Source organism: Rhea pennata, chromosome 5 (assembly GCF_028389875.1).
Source record: "Rhea pennata isolate bPtePen1 chromosome 5, bPtePen1.pri, whole genome shotgun sequence".
In the NCBI taxonomy this organism is placed as follows: domain Eukaryota; kingdom Metazoa; phylum Chordata; class Aves; order Rheiformes; family Rheidae; genus Rhea; species Rhea pennata.
Genome location: NC_084667.1, coordinates 12,110,765 through 12,128,302, shown reverse-complemented (window position 1 = coordinate 12,128,302; position 17,538 = coordinate 12,110,765). Strand labels below are relative to the sequence as shown.

General features: G+C 39.7%; 1 protein-coding gene across 3 annotated transcripts in view; it reads right to left on the bottom strand.

The window, feature by feature from the left end:
- RAD51B (RAD51 paralog B) overlaps positions 1–17,538 on the bottom strand; it is a 401,002-nt gene that overhangs the window by 223,728 nt on the left and 159,736 nt on the right. The window lies entirely within an intron of this gene.

Sequence of the window (17,538 nt, the reverse complement as noted above, 5' to 3'; positions counted from 1 at the left end):
CTTTTTCTATGTTTTTCAGAATCAGGAAATTCTGAGGAACAGCAGCAGAATGTAGTACCCATACAGAGCTATTAAAATATTTATGTCTTCTCTGATGGCATGAACTATTAGCAGTCTCTCGCATCTTTGATTATACACTTTTTTTCTAATAACAGAAAGCACTAAGGCAAACATAGCCAACTCCATAGGGAGAAGACTGTAAGCATAAATACAATTGTAAGGCTTAGGATCTGCAAGCTGTTGCAGTTTCTGCAATTACAATTGCTCTCTTAAAGAGACTGTAAAGAGTTTTAGGGTTTTTTTTCCTTTTCTTTTAAAGAATCAACATCACCCTAATTCTTGCATGGAGAAGAGACTCCACTCTGTACATATTCTCTTTGAAATTAATGGCTTGTTCTCAGCTGTACCTTACACAGCAGAGGAAGGGTGAAGGGAATCTTATCTGCTGCTCCATGGATGTGGTTTCATGCTGCTGCTGGGACAAATTAAAAACTTGCCACCTCCAAAACGAAGGGGAATTTCCCACTTCTTTCCTCCACTGCTCCTCCCTCCAACTATAGCTTCTTGCTTTCTACCACTAACTTGTATGACATGACATACTCTCCATTTTGTTTTTCTAATTCAAGATCCCACATAACCCTACCAGATCGTGGAAACAACTGCAATGGTGGTGCTGCAGGGCCAGTAGGTCCTCTCGAGGCAGCATGACATAAGCTAACAATAGTGTGTTGCAATCTGTGGTGTTTACCAAGACCACCACTCTTCCTCCCCACTCATGTCAGTCTACATATCTGTTTGTAAACTGGCACAGTGGTCCACCATGGCTCAGAACCATGCCTGATGGCTTTATGGACTGTATCAATCAGAACTAATTTAAAAAGCCTGTAAATCAAATCTTCATCTACTCCACAGGAGTTCAAGTTCCTCAGAGTCCTGACAATGATGCTCTTCTGTTACAGACTGCAAGCTCTAGGCAAACTTCAGCTAGTTTTAACACCGTCTGGCCCAGGTTAACCACAGGGTTGTGCCTTTGGGACTGGGTATTTATGACCACCACAACAAAGAAGGATGGCAGATAGCATAACCTTGTTTAGCCTTACTCCTAGGCTATGGTGCTTAAAATACCACTTGCAATACCCCCAACAGCAAACACACAAGAAACGTATCACACATCTTCCTCCAGAGCTGCTCAATGTACCTATCAACACCCAAAACCATTCAGGGAAAGGCCTGACACCCACTATCCTTTGCAGCCACTGCTGGCTCTCTTGCTCATCAGATTTGCAAGGTATGAAAAGTCATCTAGTAACAATGAAAAAAAATGTCACTTTTTTTCCTCCCTCTTGCCAGGTTATCTTCCAATTTAGTGAGTTGAACTGTCTTACCTTGTGATAGGATGAATGTCAGAATTAGTTCAAGGCAAACAAAAGGAATGGGCAGACAAAGATGGGGAGGGATAAGCAAAGGGAAGCGAGACCTTTCCTCTTCAGCAACTCCTACTTATTAGCTAGTTTGCACTATGTCACAAAACCAACAGCCTCATTTTTCCTCAGAGGCTATCCAGGCATAAGGTAAAACAGCAATCTGGCCACAACACTGACACTCTCCCTCGAGCTGTGCCGAAACAGAACAGACTCACACACCTACACACACAGACACACACTCTGGTGGGGTATGGAGTTTCCATTGGCACAAATTTGCAATGATCACATTATTCACAAGTGTCAAAAGCTCTGTAGGTAACGCAGTCACCCCAAAGCTGTGCCAAGAAAAGCTTTGTACTGTGCCATCACGCATTTTGTTTATGCCCTATATTTTAAAGAAAAGCTACTGTATTTAAGGGTCTTTTTTAGAAAAGACAAAAGACCTAAACTCACTGAATTTCATATTGCTCACCTTTCAAAGCAAACTAATTCTACAGGCTTCAAAAATCAAAAGAAAAAGGAGCAACAAGAATATGACAACTAACTTTTTATCTTCCGTATTTTTTGGCTCCTCTTTAACTGGGAACTCCATGGCACTGTTAGCTGTAGGACTGTAAATGTTCTTCACCTTTGACATTAAACTTAAGCAATGCCTCAGAATTTAGATTTCAGTTTCTGATGAGCCCTTCAGGAATCATTCAGTATTAACAATATCCTAGACACCTTGTTACACTGTTTAAAAAGTGACTGTAAAAAGGCACAATCTAACCTAGCAAGTTCTCCTCTCTGGCTCTTTCCAAGGATGGGAATTAAGTGTATCTTTAGTTCCACAACTTCGGTGTTAGTTAAACACTTAACATGTTGCTTAAAACATGTTTAAATACTATCTTCAAACAGTACACTTCCTCTGAAGAGAGGCCACATGTATGTACAGAGTGCTTATTTTGGGATAAACTGAAAATTATTCTTTATTTCTGCAAGTCTGCAGAGCCAGAGAGATTTAGTAAAAATCAAGAGCTGGTTAGCTAAGAACTAATTGTGGTGTAAAATCCCCTGTCACACTTCTGCAGTCTCATTTACAGCAGAACTCTTCCATCAGGTACAGGTAGACGTTCCTGTTGTCATCAATTGATATTAATTTTGTTGTGAACCTACCATCAGACAGTTTGAATCTCACTCTGAAAGTGCGTAGAGTACTCTGAACTCTCACTGCGTCAAACTGAAGCTATGTGTTGCCAACAAAAGGGAAAAAAAGCAATCCCTTCCTCAATTCCTGCTCCAAAGAAAAAAAGTCAGGCACACATATTTAGAAAACTCCCTTGAATACATACATCTTCAAAAAAAGGCCCAAAACTCCAGTCATATACCCTTACTAGAAATAGCTAAGATTTCTTCTATTTTTCAAGAGTAAAACTCCGGACAAGATCATTTTGATGGTAAAGAGAAGCATTCAAACAAGGCCCTAGTTTTCAGCAGCCCCCCACAACAGACATTCATTCTGATCCCCCTTGATTCCAGTGTCACAGCTACAGAATGTGTTAACTTTTCCCTAAAGTCTCTTTCACTAAACTGAATGATGTACTCGGCTCTACTCCTTTACCCTTTGAAACAGTTCAACATGTTCACAGAGTTGCAAGTAGAGGTGCGAGAGAATTGTTAAGTCCAGGGCGACAGGGAAACAATACGCAGGTAGACAAAGGAGACGTGGAGCAAAACAGCTGCGTGGCCTTCTGACGAGTAATCACATCTGGGCATGCAGAGAAGCAGCTGAGTCTCACACTTTGCTTCAGACGTGCACGCAGAATCTAATGCCAGTTCTGATCTTAACAGTGTGATAGCTTACAGATCACCAACGTCATGAAAAAGGTTGGGATATTCCCCTGGTAGATGCCACACTTGAAAGAAAATACCTCTCGCTGCTAACTACTGCCTGGAAACAGGCGGGGGTCACAAGTCCAAGCAGATTTAATAGAAAGATTGCCTTGCACTGAATCAGCAACAGCACTTCCTCAACTTTTCCCGGGAGATCTGCCACTAAAGTGTGGATCGGATTTATTGTGTCTTGTACATGAGACACGCCAAGTTCACAGACTGAGTAGGTAAGGAGAAGTTGTCTCTACAGGGATTGCTTTTGACAGATACTGGACATCAGTACGAGTCAAGTGTAGCTTCCACTTAAGATGAGCAATACAAACCGTGAGTTTATTATCTTCCAGTAGAACATTCAATAGTGAGAATTTTGCTACATGATATTTTAATGTTATCATATTAAAGCACATAGTATTTTAATGGAGGCTGCTCTTTCCCGCATCAACTTATCAAACAAAATATTTCTGTTACCAGAGGCACCGCTATGGTGCTAAAAATCACAGAGAAACTGTGTGTGGATGTGTGCAACAGGTAAGGAGTTTGTTACTGCTTTCTGTTTCTACCTTGCGGTAAACACCGAATGTAGGGCTGCCACAGCCAATGACCGTGCGTGAATGGAAAACACCCTCTACTGCTAAAAAACAAAGATGAAAAGGTCAGCTAGACAGCTCAGTAACACCGGGAACTTGCCTCACTCGCTCTCCTATGGAGTTCCTTGGAGCGGTTCCTATGGAGCGAACCACTGCCTTTAATCTTTCAGCCTATTCGCTTGTAACTAGTACATCTAACTATCCATCAAGTGAAAATTTACAGTCCTCTGTCTACAAATCTGACTGAATAACAAAAACCGTAAAACCTCACTCGCATTCAAATTTCAAAACCATTTCTGGGAAAAAGTCTATTACTTAAAATACCTTACAATAGACTAAAGTATCTAATTTCCCAATGTTATGAAGATTCTTACTATCCTAATATTTAGATAGTAAACTAACCTCTTTAAGTATTACAGTATTACAATAGCAAGAAGAATCCCTTTTATTACTGTTAGAAAACCTGGAAAGAAACACAACAAGAGTGAGAACAATATTTTCAAGCTCTTAATTTTAGGCACCTTAAAATAACGTCTACTGTTCCAAACATTTCCCTCATTTTTATAGGTGCTGATACCTGAAAACAAGAAATTCTCAAACAAAAAGGGGGCCCATTTAGGACATGTTGTTGTTACTTCTAAGATTTACCCAGAAGACAGCATTACTTTTTTCATTCTCTTTATACATTTTCATGCCAACAGAACCTCATTCAACTGATCTGACTTCAGCAGATGCCAGTTTTCTGGTAGCACATTTGGAAAATAAAAATACTTACTAAGGTACCTAAATCCTGGCACCCAAGTTTGTTGGGAATAGCACGGTTTCTACATACGCTGAAAGCTTCTGCAGATCCTGGGAGAGAGCCAGGAACTGAAATATGACTGCTTTATACAGAAGAATAAGCAAACTATTTTTTGTTTGGTTATTTATACAGTACAATTTTTCAAGTACTCCTCTTGCCCTTCCTAGGACCACACTGAAACTACTAAATCTGGTTTTGTCATTCCTGTAAATCCAGTTGAGTAAATAAGTCATTTTCTGTAAACTTGTGGTCTCGGCCTCCTTGTTGGTTTATTGCAAAATTAAAGGGAGTTCAGCACTGAACCATCAATCAGTAACCAGCATAGGTATAGAGTCTCCTGGAATGTACCAAGAGGGGGAAAAAAAACCCTCTCATGAAATGGCTGTTTGTTCAGAGAACAGAGTAGAATTCCCCAGTTCACATGCAATGCTATTTAGGAAAACTCTTATTAAAGGTTTCCTAGTGAGCTGGGAGAGCAAGCACAAAAACACTCACAATAATCCAAAGTTACCCTGCCCTCATTAGTGCGTGTTTTTGGTGGTTTCCACTGCGCTCGAGCAGTATCGCTGAAGAGCATGAAGCAGAGTGGCAGCTGTAGGGCTGGGATGCTGATTCAGCCTCCTGGAGGAAAAAAAGGAAGTTTTACTGATCCCCAGTTCCTTCATGCCAGTCCCTAAGTGGGCACCTCTCCCTTCGCCTGAAGCAGAGGGCGTTTAACGAGAGGCTCTCAAGTGGTCGATGCGGGGGTGAAACAACGGTGACCACCGTCTGGGCACTGGCAAAAGGGACGCACGCCAAGCAGCACCGCGGGGCCAGATGGGGCAGGCAGTAATCCTAGACACAGAAAAAGGGAACCGTGACAAAACTGGGGCGAAGCAGCCCGCTTCTAACAGCCGTGTGAACCGCAGCCTTCTCCTTGGGAAGCTCTTCTCCTGTTACAGCTCCTTGAGACGGGCATCAGTCTGTCCCCAGAGGAAAAAACAACAGTTATCTCAGTCTGTCCTAGCAACAGGGTAATTGCGATCTTTGGCTGGGCTACTCACAAAATAAGTTGTAGCTGTACTTTAGCTGTTTCTTCAGAGATTTTCTTCAGAATTAGTAGCCACTTGCCACAAAAGCAGTTAAAAGTTGTCAGTGAGGTCAGCAGGACTCATACCTAACATTCCCAAGAAAAGCAAGTTTCAAAATACTGAGCATTTTCAGTGAAATCAGGGACTTGGAGACAGAAACAGGGAAAAGCCTGAACTGCAGTGCTGAGAGCTTCTGAACAAAATGAGGATTTTAAAGAGAGAATTTCAAGTGCCCACAGCTACTGGGCAGTACAAGTCAGCCACCGCAATGATACAAAGGAGGGGCTGATCACGCAGGACTGTAGGCTTCTCTGATGAAAAGCCTCTACATTACTGAGACATTTCTAAACTGCAAGAACAAACAAAACATGTTTATACCACAACTATGACTGTAATACAAGATTAAATATACACACACATCTTCATCCCTCATTCTTAGAAAATATAAACTCTTTTGGCTCACATAGACTAAATGCAAAAAGAGAAAACACAGAAGTTTATCTTCTCAAATCCAATCCAATCACCACACCAACCCAATACTCTTCTCAGTAGGTGCTCTCTACTCCCAGGCTGAGCTGGCCACCAGCCCCAGCAACATCTCAGGTTTCTGTGGGGAAGAATGAAAACAATATGTCAAGCACCCTACTGAGTCCACCCACCACAGGGAAAAAGCCTTATAGTAAATGGAATTCATATGTTCAAATTCAAACACCACGTCTTTTGCTTAATCAAGCCCTAACTAAGATATTTATTCAAAAGTAATTTGTTGTTCTGAAATGGTCACAGTTAACAGAAAGAAGGCACAAGGTTCCTTTGCTCCAGGCGTAAGCAATATACAAGTGCCCACATTTAGCAATTTTTGCTACATCCAAACCAGTGGAGAGGAAAGGCACACATTACAGTCAGCTTGTTTATGCATGATGTTGGCAAGGATTGTAATGGTGATGCTCACGTTAGAGAAGTAAGTGGATGTTTTCAGACACAGAGACATAGCAACTACCCTGACTAAAGACAAAGAGGAGCCCTCTGTACTGAGAGCTGTTAAAATTCAACTTCTTATCTTACCAGAATTTGGCATAATTCCCTGAATAACAGACACATATACACACGCCAACCACTGCAAGCCTATTCAGAAACACTTCCTAACCTGATGAGCAATCTAGCAACAAGTGTTGGTCTTGTCTTAGTGGAATTTCATCTCTACCTATTTTCAGCTCTATCACATCCAGGAAGAAAAAGCTAATAAAACAATCTAAGAGCATGAAAACAAAAATTAATGATTCTCTAGAAGGCACCATTTAAAAGAGAGCTGAAACAGTACTGCTATATTAAAGAGATGCTGCTCAGGACACATTGCCACTAGCTGCAATCTTATTAGGGCTCTTAGGACAGTAGTTCCAACACTTCCTTTGCCACCATATCTGTACCCAAGCTCCTTTCTCACTCAGTAGGGCAATTCACAGCAGCAGAGGTCACTTAATAGTCACTGGATTTCATTGGCTATAAATAGGAGTTGGAAGAGACTAAGAAATCTTTCAGAAACTGGACACTACTTACATCCAATTTATTCTGCTTTGCATAGGAAAAGTACAAAGTTATGCAATTCTATTCCATAAGCCTTCAGGAGAAGCAAAGACTGTATTCACATCTCTGCCAAATGCTTAAAAATAATCACAATAAATGAATAAAACCTCCACCAGAAGGAAAAAAAGAAACAAAACAAAACAAAAAGCATGTTGTTCTCAGGCAGCTACATGTCTTCAAATTGGAATAGCTACCACCCAGAGATAGCCTGAGGTCTTTATCCTTTCCTCCTCTGTGAACAAGGAACGCAGCCAATGCAAATGTAGCCTTCAAAATCTAGACAGCAGCACCCTCGCACTGTGCTCCTCAACGAAAAAGACTTGTGAGCCTGGAAGGCCTTCACATCCAGTACTGTGTGCCTCTGCAGCCTGTGCAGACCTGTTTGCAGAGACATGCACAAGTCATCCCCCAACAGGGATCGCCGCCCTTCTTTGTATCCTGCCAGTCCCCCAGAGCTCCGGGTTCGTTTCAGCAGGCCTTCCCTTTTCTCCACCCTTCCCTGAAGTCTTTGTATAATGACAGCTTTCCGAGCTGAGCTTATTCCTTCACATCATTAAAAGAGTATCAAGGTGAAAGATTCTGGCCTGATACTGACTGAGCCACAGTGGAGTACCTCGCACACAGGCGCTGGAGTCTACAGACAACTTCTCTAGCAAAGACCCACCTCACTCTTAAAGCAGCAAAGAATACAGCTTACAATGGAGTTTTCTGATGAATGCCAAATTGCCTTGTAAAAAAATCTAATAAATTATGAATTCACAGTTCATTCTTCGATCACCCTCTGTTCTCAGCAACAAGACTTTTGGTTGGCTTATTTTGTTTGTTTTGAAGAAACTGGATTGTCCAGAACATCAGCAAGAGTGTAGAACTGAAGTTCTGCACTACATCAGCCCCAGTAAGTTTCAAGTTGACAGATTTGTTTCCCACTTTTTAACAAATTTTCAAGAAAGTCAAAACTTATGCTTTTTTTTCCCCCAATTAAAAATATACTTAGCTTACTCATACTTGTTAACTTTCATCAGCAGAGCGAAATGCTGAGTGAAGGTTCCTTCCTTTCACAAGCTGAATGAATTCAGATCTTCTACTAGGCATTTATCCTATTTAAACCAGTACTTTGAATTTACTCAGTCCTACACAAATTTGAAGACATTAAAGCTCATTACATCCTCATGGAATAAATGTATTATCACCCTTATTTGCTGATGAAGTGACAGATGTTCAGACCAGGTGAACTGACTAAAGTTATCACAAATCATTACTACTACTCCTAAATGCCTTCTTCGCCAATTGGATTAGAAGGGCTCATTCTCAGTCTGAAACTGAACACCCTAGGACACCTCAGAACAACCTAGTATCTATTCAGTAAATTACACCCTAACTACATCTATGTTTTTTTCCCAACAACTAAATGGGAATTTGAACTAAAGTAGTTAAATATTCCTACAAAGACCAATTATAAGTTCATGGCCTAGCTCAAACAGATAATTAGGGTACAAAAATTTTTATTTGATTTTGGGTTGGGTTTTGATGAGTCCATCAGGAAGACTCTTCATAGTACTATGCACATGCAGGTCTGGAGGAGTGTAGCACAAAGGGTGCAATTCAATCGAAACACCATTAAGTCCATTAATTCCTTAGATTCTTTCCAATTAATCCCTTCAAGACAGCGGGTCACAAGACACTCACTGAGTCTTGGATCTAAACTGGAACAGCCCAATGGGCTACTATAATTTACAGCTTTTCTGAACTGTTTTTAAACCACTCCCTAACTCCACCTTACTCCACACTGTGACTCTGTGCCAACATTTGTGAGGGAGGACAGCACCAGCTCAGCCTGCTCCTGAGTGCAGAAGCAGCAGAAAGCAGTTTCAGGATGCGTCAGAATTCCCATCGACACTTCGCTGTTTAATTCCTCTACAAGCCATATTTCTTTGTCCTGCAGCACTGGAGCCTTTCTGAATACATTTTAGGCTGGAAAGAGAGGACTACAGGAGTGTTTCCACTTTAAGAGGCAGAGAGCTACTAAAACCATCACAAGACCGCGCATCACATGTTTATGTTATTTAATACTTAACATGTTCTATCAGCTTCACAGCAGCAGAGTAATTCTTTCCTAAACCACAGCCATGTTAGAGATCACAGCATCCTTTATACACTGCTCACTTCTTTTCTTGCCACGTTATGGTAGCTGCTGCCTTTCACTGAATGCATTTCAGACGTGGACAGTGGATTTCTGCATTTATCTGTAATGGCTATCCTTAGATAACCAAGTAGCTTTATTTCAGTATATATAATGGTCAATAGATTTTGAATTCAGGGTTACAGGGAATTTGGATATACACCCCCAGCCCCCAGTTTGTCCAAGGTAAATTAAAAGGTCTGGAGTAACAGTGTAGTGTAATTACAGTAAGAATAAGTGTACTCACTACAGTAATTGGAGTAATAACTGGTATTGCACAGAAGTCTGATGATCAAACCAATACACTAATAATACTTACAAAATGAGGAGAATACAAGAATAAATGAGAATGAATAGTTGTCAATTATATGTATTACATGCTGTGGGTATACATTAACAATATATTGTGGAGATTTTCACATACTGAATTGCATTTGTTGTGCACCCTTGTTAGCCTAACCTGCAATTTGGCCATTAATCTATTTCTTCCAGAAACATTTCCAATATTCCAAAACCACCAGGAGTTTCAGTGTCTATTAAAACACACCTCCTTACAAAACAGACCATGTACCACCAAGTACACTAATTGGAACCCTAGGTGATATTTTTCTCCTGTACAATGACTGTTTTAACATTCAACATCTTGTAATCCACTTGGACTGAAAGTTATGCCTCCTAGCTTTTGAGAAGTATAATATATCAACACAGCTCTAATAAAGTTACAATATTTTTCTGCAAAGGAAAATTGCTTGGGTTTATTTCCTCTGTCTTCTAAACACATGAAGTTAGATGGTAAGAGCTTTAAACTTGAACATCAGACACACACAGAGTCCATGAGTTACAGGTAAACAGTGCATAATAAAACAGAAAAAAATACATTACTGTACATGATTGTTTTCCAAACATGTCTGATCTGAGAATAACCAGAGAGAAGAAGAGGGGAGATGACATAAATCAGCCCAGTTTCTTTGCTGTCCAGTATTTGGGGAAAAAAATCTTGTGGCTCAAGGTATTCTGGAATTTCTATGGCACTGTCTTAGCCTCTGCATCCTATTTCCAATCTTTTGCTAGAAAATACAGTTAGTCAGTATTTCCCCCCATTAAAACTGGAACTTATGTCACATTTTAAAATGACAGATTTCTATTTACTTACCTAACTCACTTAAATTGGAGTGTACTTTCTTTGGAAATATAAATCATTACAAATCTCTTTGAAAATTAGGACTCAGGATGGAAAATGAATTGAGAAAAATGCAAGGAGTCATTTTTATGCTAAGAGAACAGCACGACACATCCGCCTTTGGCTTTCTCTTTGGCTAATACAGAAATTATAGCTGCATTTTAGCTAATTTCTCACCTTTAGGGGTAACACCTCACTCCTGGCAGAGTGCACAAGGAGTGCAAATATGTGAACATAATTCTACAGTGTTGTCTTGTGATCTTCTGTGTTACAGGAAGGACCAATCCTGTAGGGCTGTTTTGGCAAATATTTTGCCAGCACTACAGCAACTCAAACTAAGATATTGCTAAGAGTGAAATTCCTGAAAGAGAAAAGTCCAGTCAAACCCAGAGCAGTACTTTTCTTTTTTTCTTTTTTTTTTATTTATTTTGATTTTGATTTGATCAGGAGGTTGCTGGTCAGAGAAAGTTTCATTGGTTCCACCAGAAATAAGTTTGCATCTACCCGCACTACTACTCTCTTTTGCTGGTACCTTAGTTTTTACATTAACGTTTGAATAGATCAAAAATCTCAAGAGCTTTTATTCAGTTATTTGGATTCACCATTATAATTGTTACTAGATCTACAGTAATGTTAGCATTTTGATCATAGGTGGGGAAAAATAAAAGAGGCTGTGGCACCCTCAGGGATACTAAACCTTAGGAAAACCTTTGTAATGGTACAGGATTTCAGGTATTTCACAATTTCAAAGCATTTGCACTCTTTGAGAATTAAACTTACAGAGCTAAATCATTTTTGCATCTCATTCAATTTGACCCAAATGAACACAACCAAGAAAACCGATATTTTGAGATCTTCCATCCTACAAACTGCATATTCAGGCAGCAGTGGAAAAACAGGTGATGTCTTCTGGAGAACCAGCTGGAATTTTGCAGGAACTCTAGATTAATTGCTTGCTGCAACCAGTAGCTTTTTACATCATCTCCTACACATACTATTAAAATTCACAGGACCATGTGTTTTCCTTGGTCTCCGCCATAACCACTTATTCTAAAGTCTTTCTCAAGAGCCCACAACACAGTCTCCACTGTGGAGTTCAAGATTAAACTGCAAAGATACTAATATTAGGAAGGGATTTCACTGATTTAATTTTTTAAAAAATAAAAGAGAAGCAAATTATGCTTTACTTGAGAGAAAAGATACCCACAGGTATCTTTATATGGATACCTACGTAGGTATTTTTATACAGATACCTATATATCTACATAGATGCCCATAAGTATCAATACCCATAGGATTTCTACAGCCCCATGACTAGAATAGTTCATTGTTCTCTCCACGAGGAGTGAAATACATGGGGAAATGCATGGGAAACCAGGCCTGAGACAGAAAATTGTGCTTCAGGTCATGATTGAGGCATATTAGCAAACACTGTGCGAAATCAGAAGCGAAACAGCAACAGCTGGTTCAGGTCAAGCTGCAAGTGCATTTTCAGATCTAGGCATGGGGCAGGAGGCTTGGAGCCGTCTGTTGCTACATGCTGGGATTGAAGTGCAGTGGATGGAACAGTGGATTTCTCAGGGAAGGACTGGGATGTATTTCTAGAGTTCCTAGGCCAAAGACAAAAGTAGTTCAGAGCAAGATGCTTAGAGGTCAAAGCAAGGTGCAGTAGCAGAACAGTGTATGTGACAGGTTGAAGAGCAGCTCCCCAATCACATCCAAATCCAGATAAAACTAGTTCATGTTTAGGTATATACTAACATGCAAAATGCCTTCTGCGGTATGGAGACGTACAGCTTCTGCAGGCATAATGGCAATTACGGTAAATGCCTCTAGTTACGTGGTCTGATTCTTGGAATCATCAAAACATGTATCAACTAGAAAAGTTTCTTCAGTAATGGTGCTATTAATTCAATAAAATTCTTTTGCCATTGACTACTCTTTGGGTCTATTAAGGACAACTGACTATGGCTTGCTTTACAATAACTTGTTCCTCCAAATTGTTAAAACTTTGAACTAGCTTGATCTGCTAAGCAAACCTCACAACTGTGCATGAAATGTGTATCATGCAATGGACTTACTATACAGCAGCTCCTTCTTAGACATACCCCCTCCATCTCAGGGAACATTAAATATCCAAATCAGTGTAGAATTCAACCTGACAAGGTAAGTTCATATTTGAATTTGTATTGAAACAACTCAGTTTTTGTTCCAGAGGGAGACAGATTTAATGCAAGTCTGATTTTATTGACCCAACAGGAGTTTTACTACAGCAAAATGTGATCAACTGGTCTCTTTCTAACTCCAACCTTTTACCCCTAAATATATTTGCAATGGTTCAAAGTATTGGTTCAAAGTTCTCTTACAACTGACTCTTCAGTTCTTCTTCAAGAGGAAACAGGAGAGTGTGGAAGTCCAGTCTCATGCTCTCTAATCCTGGTTCTGACACTACGCAGCTGTAACTTCTTACTGATGTAATAAATTTTTTGTATACCATTTTCCAAAGTAGGCACAATGCCTTCCCCCAAGGGGTGTTGTTAGGATCAGTATTTTGCTCTCCTAAAGCTTTGAACTCTTTGTATGAAGGGTATATTAATTTATTTTATGAACTGGACAACTCAGATCTTTTCTCACATTGATGAAAGGCAATTGAGGCTAGCTATCCTTCAAGGTGTTGCAAGACCAGCGAATTCAGAGGTCATTCTATTTTAAAATAGGTCAATAAGGAGCCAGATAGATGGTATAAGCAGCTTGGGAAAATATTCAACCCTCCTCCGCAGAAGGACAGGGTGTGAGACAAAAATAAATAAATAAAGCAGGTGAGTACAAACTGAATTAAGAAGCTCAGTCTCAGATGTAAAAGCTGACCTTTTGGACAGGCTGCACCACATATCAGAAAATGTCTAGATTTCAGGCCAAATTCTATGTCATCAGCTCTTTAGAATTACGAGCAACAAAGAAATAATTACTGAGGAAATTGAGCCTTGTAATGATTTCACCAAAAGATGATTCGGCCCTGGAACTGTAAGCAGACAGGGAAACAGGCACGATTAACTGCGGAGAAGGTATGCTTTATGAATAACTAACACGAAGAATGCACAAACCGCTTTGAATACCAACAACAAATCTAAATGGGAGCAACAGAATCAGCACTTCTGGGACATGGTGAGTCACTGAGCCCTGAAAATGGCGCTGCTTTGGAGGCAAAGAAAGTGCTTGAAGTTTCAGAGACTCTCCAACCTCATTATATACTGCTAGTAAAAAGCAGTAAACAGAAGATTTGTTCTCACTGTGCAAGAAGCCATGTCCCCCAGCAGTATAAACTGTTAAATTTGATGAAAATCCTTCTCAATGAAAATCACCAAAAAGATGCAGCATTCATTTTGTAGTAACTTCTACTTTGGGTCTGTACCAATGGCAAAAGCCAGCCTCTAGAACAAATGCAAACTCACTCCAAGCCACACATCTAAATGCCTCTGATTTTGAGAAAAGGCTGGATCTAAACTTTAAGGTTCAACCCTGTCTACCCAGCATTATCTAAAGAGGCCACAGTGGCCCAAATTCCAAAGATATTATTAAACTAAAAGTTTTCAAGCAACAGGTTTCTGATGTTCTGTGGGCAGGTCATTTGGGTTCAGGAGATAAGAAGTTAATCTAGATACAGATAGCTACTATGCAGCTGTGCATTATCATTTTGGGAACCAGGAAAAAAAAAAGATTTTTTAGGTGAATGAGCAAGGCCAAATGACAGCCATACCTCTTTCTCCTTAAACCACAGCATTGTGAGGATACAAAAAAGGATTAAAAAGGCATTAGAAAGACTATACCTTATCTGTTTTCTGTTTTGTGTTATAAGCATTCTGATTCTCTCCAATCTTGGAAATTAAATTTCTTTTTTTTAATCAATACTTGAGATATTCTAACATCAAAACAATTCCAGGAGCAGAAGTACATTAAATCCTCCAACAACTGACACTGTAAGATTCATAGTAAAATAGTTATAACACAAAGTAGGAAGAAGTTAACTAACAATGATGGGGCCATTTGAACTACAAATTCAATTTACCAAGAGGTCTAACATGACACAGTTCAGTTTCAAAGCCTATGACCATAATTTTATACATATACATACATACACACACATGGTAAGCATAGATACAAAAACATCCTATCCTCAGATCCCTGCTAAACTACAGGCAGGGGATTGGAGTTCTCTGCAATGAGTTAATAAACACTACTTCTCAATTAGTCAGAAATGCATTATTTAATAAGATAAAATTTTACTTTTGGTTTTAGAATATAACTAAAATATCCCAGTAGTTCTCTTAATGCCCACTAAGCCAGAGAAGCAGACAAAAGACCTGCACAAAGGCCTTCTACATGGCACAACGGCGCATCACCCAAGGAGTCAGTGACGACAAGGAAAAGATGAATTTTTTTGTGACTCAGTCTACACGCAAGATACCAACTGCAAAATTTTAAGTTTAGAAAATACATCCAAGACCTCTCCTCAGGACTGTGTGAGACCTTAACTCACTGCGCAGCTAACATATCACAGAGTAATAACTCTCAACACCCAAGACGGAGGCAAAGAATTCTTCCTAGCTTCCAGACAAGAACTTCAGATTCAACTCAGAGCCTGTAAACAGTGCTGGAAAAATTTAGCTAAAGATCTGCAGGTTGGATGGGCTCAGTGGTCTTTGCCAGAGAGATGGATCATGTCGTGTACAAACACTCAGATCCCGAACCTCAAAGAAAGTAGAAAACTGAGACGAATTTAGAAGACCTGGGTAACATTACCGGGCATCAGTATCCAACAGGCCTATATAAACAGCAACAAAAAGGCAGCAAATCTGAAGATCTTAAGAATGGTTAAAGGGAACAACAACAACAGTGGGGATAAACTGTCTGATACTGATAGGGAATTTGCTGGGATTTGAAAGACCTAATAGATCCCCTCCTCACTTCTCCAAAGCTTAGAAGTGCAACACAGAAGCACATCATCCCAAAGAGATGTAGCAAAGCAAAGTGTTAAAGTGTTTGGAGGAACTGCATACATGAATCCAAAATCACGTGAAAATCTGGTCTCAGCACAGAGCAAGGCAAAACCTCTTAGCTTTGGCTAGGCTTTCCACTAAGCTTTTTAGTTTTATTTGAATGTGGAACTCAAATCAAATCCAGAGGATGCAAAGCAGTAAGGATGGAAACAAAGAGTTTATACAGTTTCCTGTGATCCAAAATACCTGAGGTTTATAAAACACAAAGCACAGATATGCTGTCACCTTCTCTCTTTTCTATAAAGACAAGAAGAAACTGGACAACAGCCTGCAAAAGTGGACAACAAGCTTAAGGAAGGCCTTTAGGCTGATCCCTGGAAAATCAAGGGAAGAAAATTTTAAAAGAAAAGCTTTCAGAGTCAGAGCGATCAAAATTGTTCAGGCTGTTTGTCTAACAACGTCAAATTCAGGACTGTGTGGCTATGCTGGAAAAGAAGTGCTTCTGGAGAGGAATGCATTCGTTTACCAAAATGACTTGGGAAATGAGAAGTAAGCAGAACATAGTTTCATCTTATTTTAAACCTGAAAAAAAAAAAACCCACCTTTTTCAGTGAGTGTTTTCATATAACAAAATGAAAAATAAAAAGATGTCTGACTAAAGAATGACATTTGCTTTTTTCCCATTTCACTTCTACATCACTCAAGGATGATGGATTATAGAGATTTTTTTAAACTGAGTAATCTCTGAAATAATTCTTTATTACAGGCCATGTGACAATGCTCAGTGTCAAACAGCTTTTCAACAGCAATTGCAGGCTGACAAAAACTAACAGGGTATTTATACTGTTACAGACTATATAGAATTTACACATAAAGATACATGGAATCAGCTTTCGTTGTTCGTAAATATTGCAAATAAAGGAACATTGAGAGACAATTCATGTTACACAATTGGCTAATAAATTGGGTATTAATGCCATGGAAAGACCTTTCAGATACCTCTTCAAATTAGGGTAGTACAAACCTACTTTAACACTTTCAGCTGTTCAAGGAAAACAGCGGATGAGGGCTTAACATTTCAGAACAGAGAGGAAGCATACTACCAAAGGCAGAAAGTGGACCCCAAAAGATCTTTAACAGGCCAGGGGTATGAATATGTGCTGGGCAGCATATAAACAGCAAATCTGACACGTCCAGGACACTGAGCATGCACCCTAAGTCAATCTGCAAATATGCAGGGACCATTTATTTGGGAGTTGGGCAGCTAAGAAATCCTACTCATTCCAGTTCCTCTCTGCCTCTGTGGTCAAGGTTTCAAGTCAGAGAAAGAAGGTTTTTCCCAACATGCCCAGATAAATCATCTCTCTGCAGAAACGCTGAACAACTGCACTCCCAGCTGTGCTTCACCTGCCTTAAATTCAAAACTGAAGGTATTGGAGTAAGCTAGTAGGCACCCAGAAATTTATTCTAACTTTCAGTAGTATCGTTGGATCAAATCAAGTTTAAGTTAAACAATGTTAGGACTACCGCTCATCAGGGAACAGAAATAGATGCTCCAAGAAGCATATTCCAAAGGGGGAATATCTTCCTTCCTTCCTTTCCTTCTCCTCCTCCTGTTAAACATCATGGTTTCAAAGCACATATTTGCTGCACTGTCATTTTGGCTCTTAAACTTATGAAGTTTGCTTTTAAACAATAATTCTTCTGACTACATCTACTTTCAGAAACATTACTGAAACAAATACAAAGCACTCCAGAATACGCAACCAGGACTCGAAACATTCTTTTACTGTAGGTTTAATTACAGCTGGCAAACCAGTCAATTATTCACCTATCACTGAAA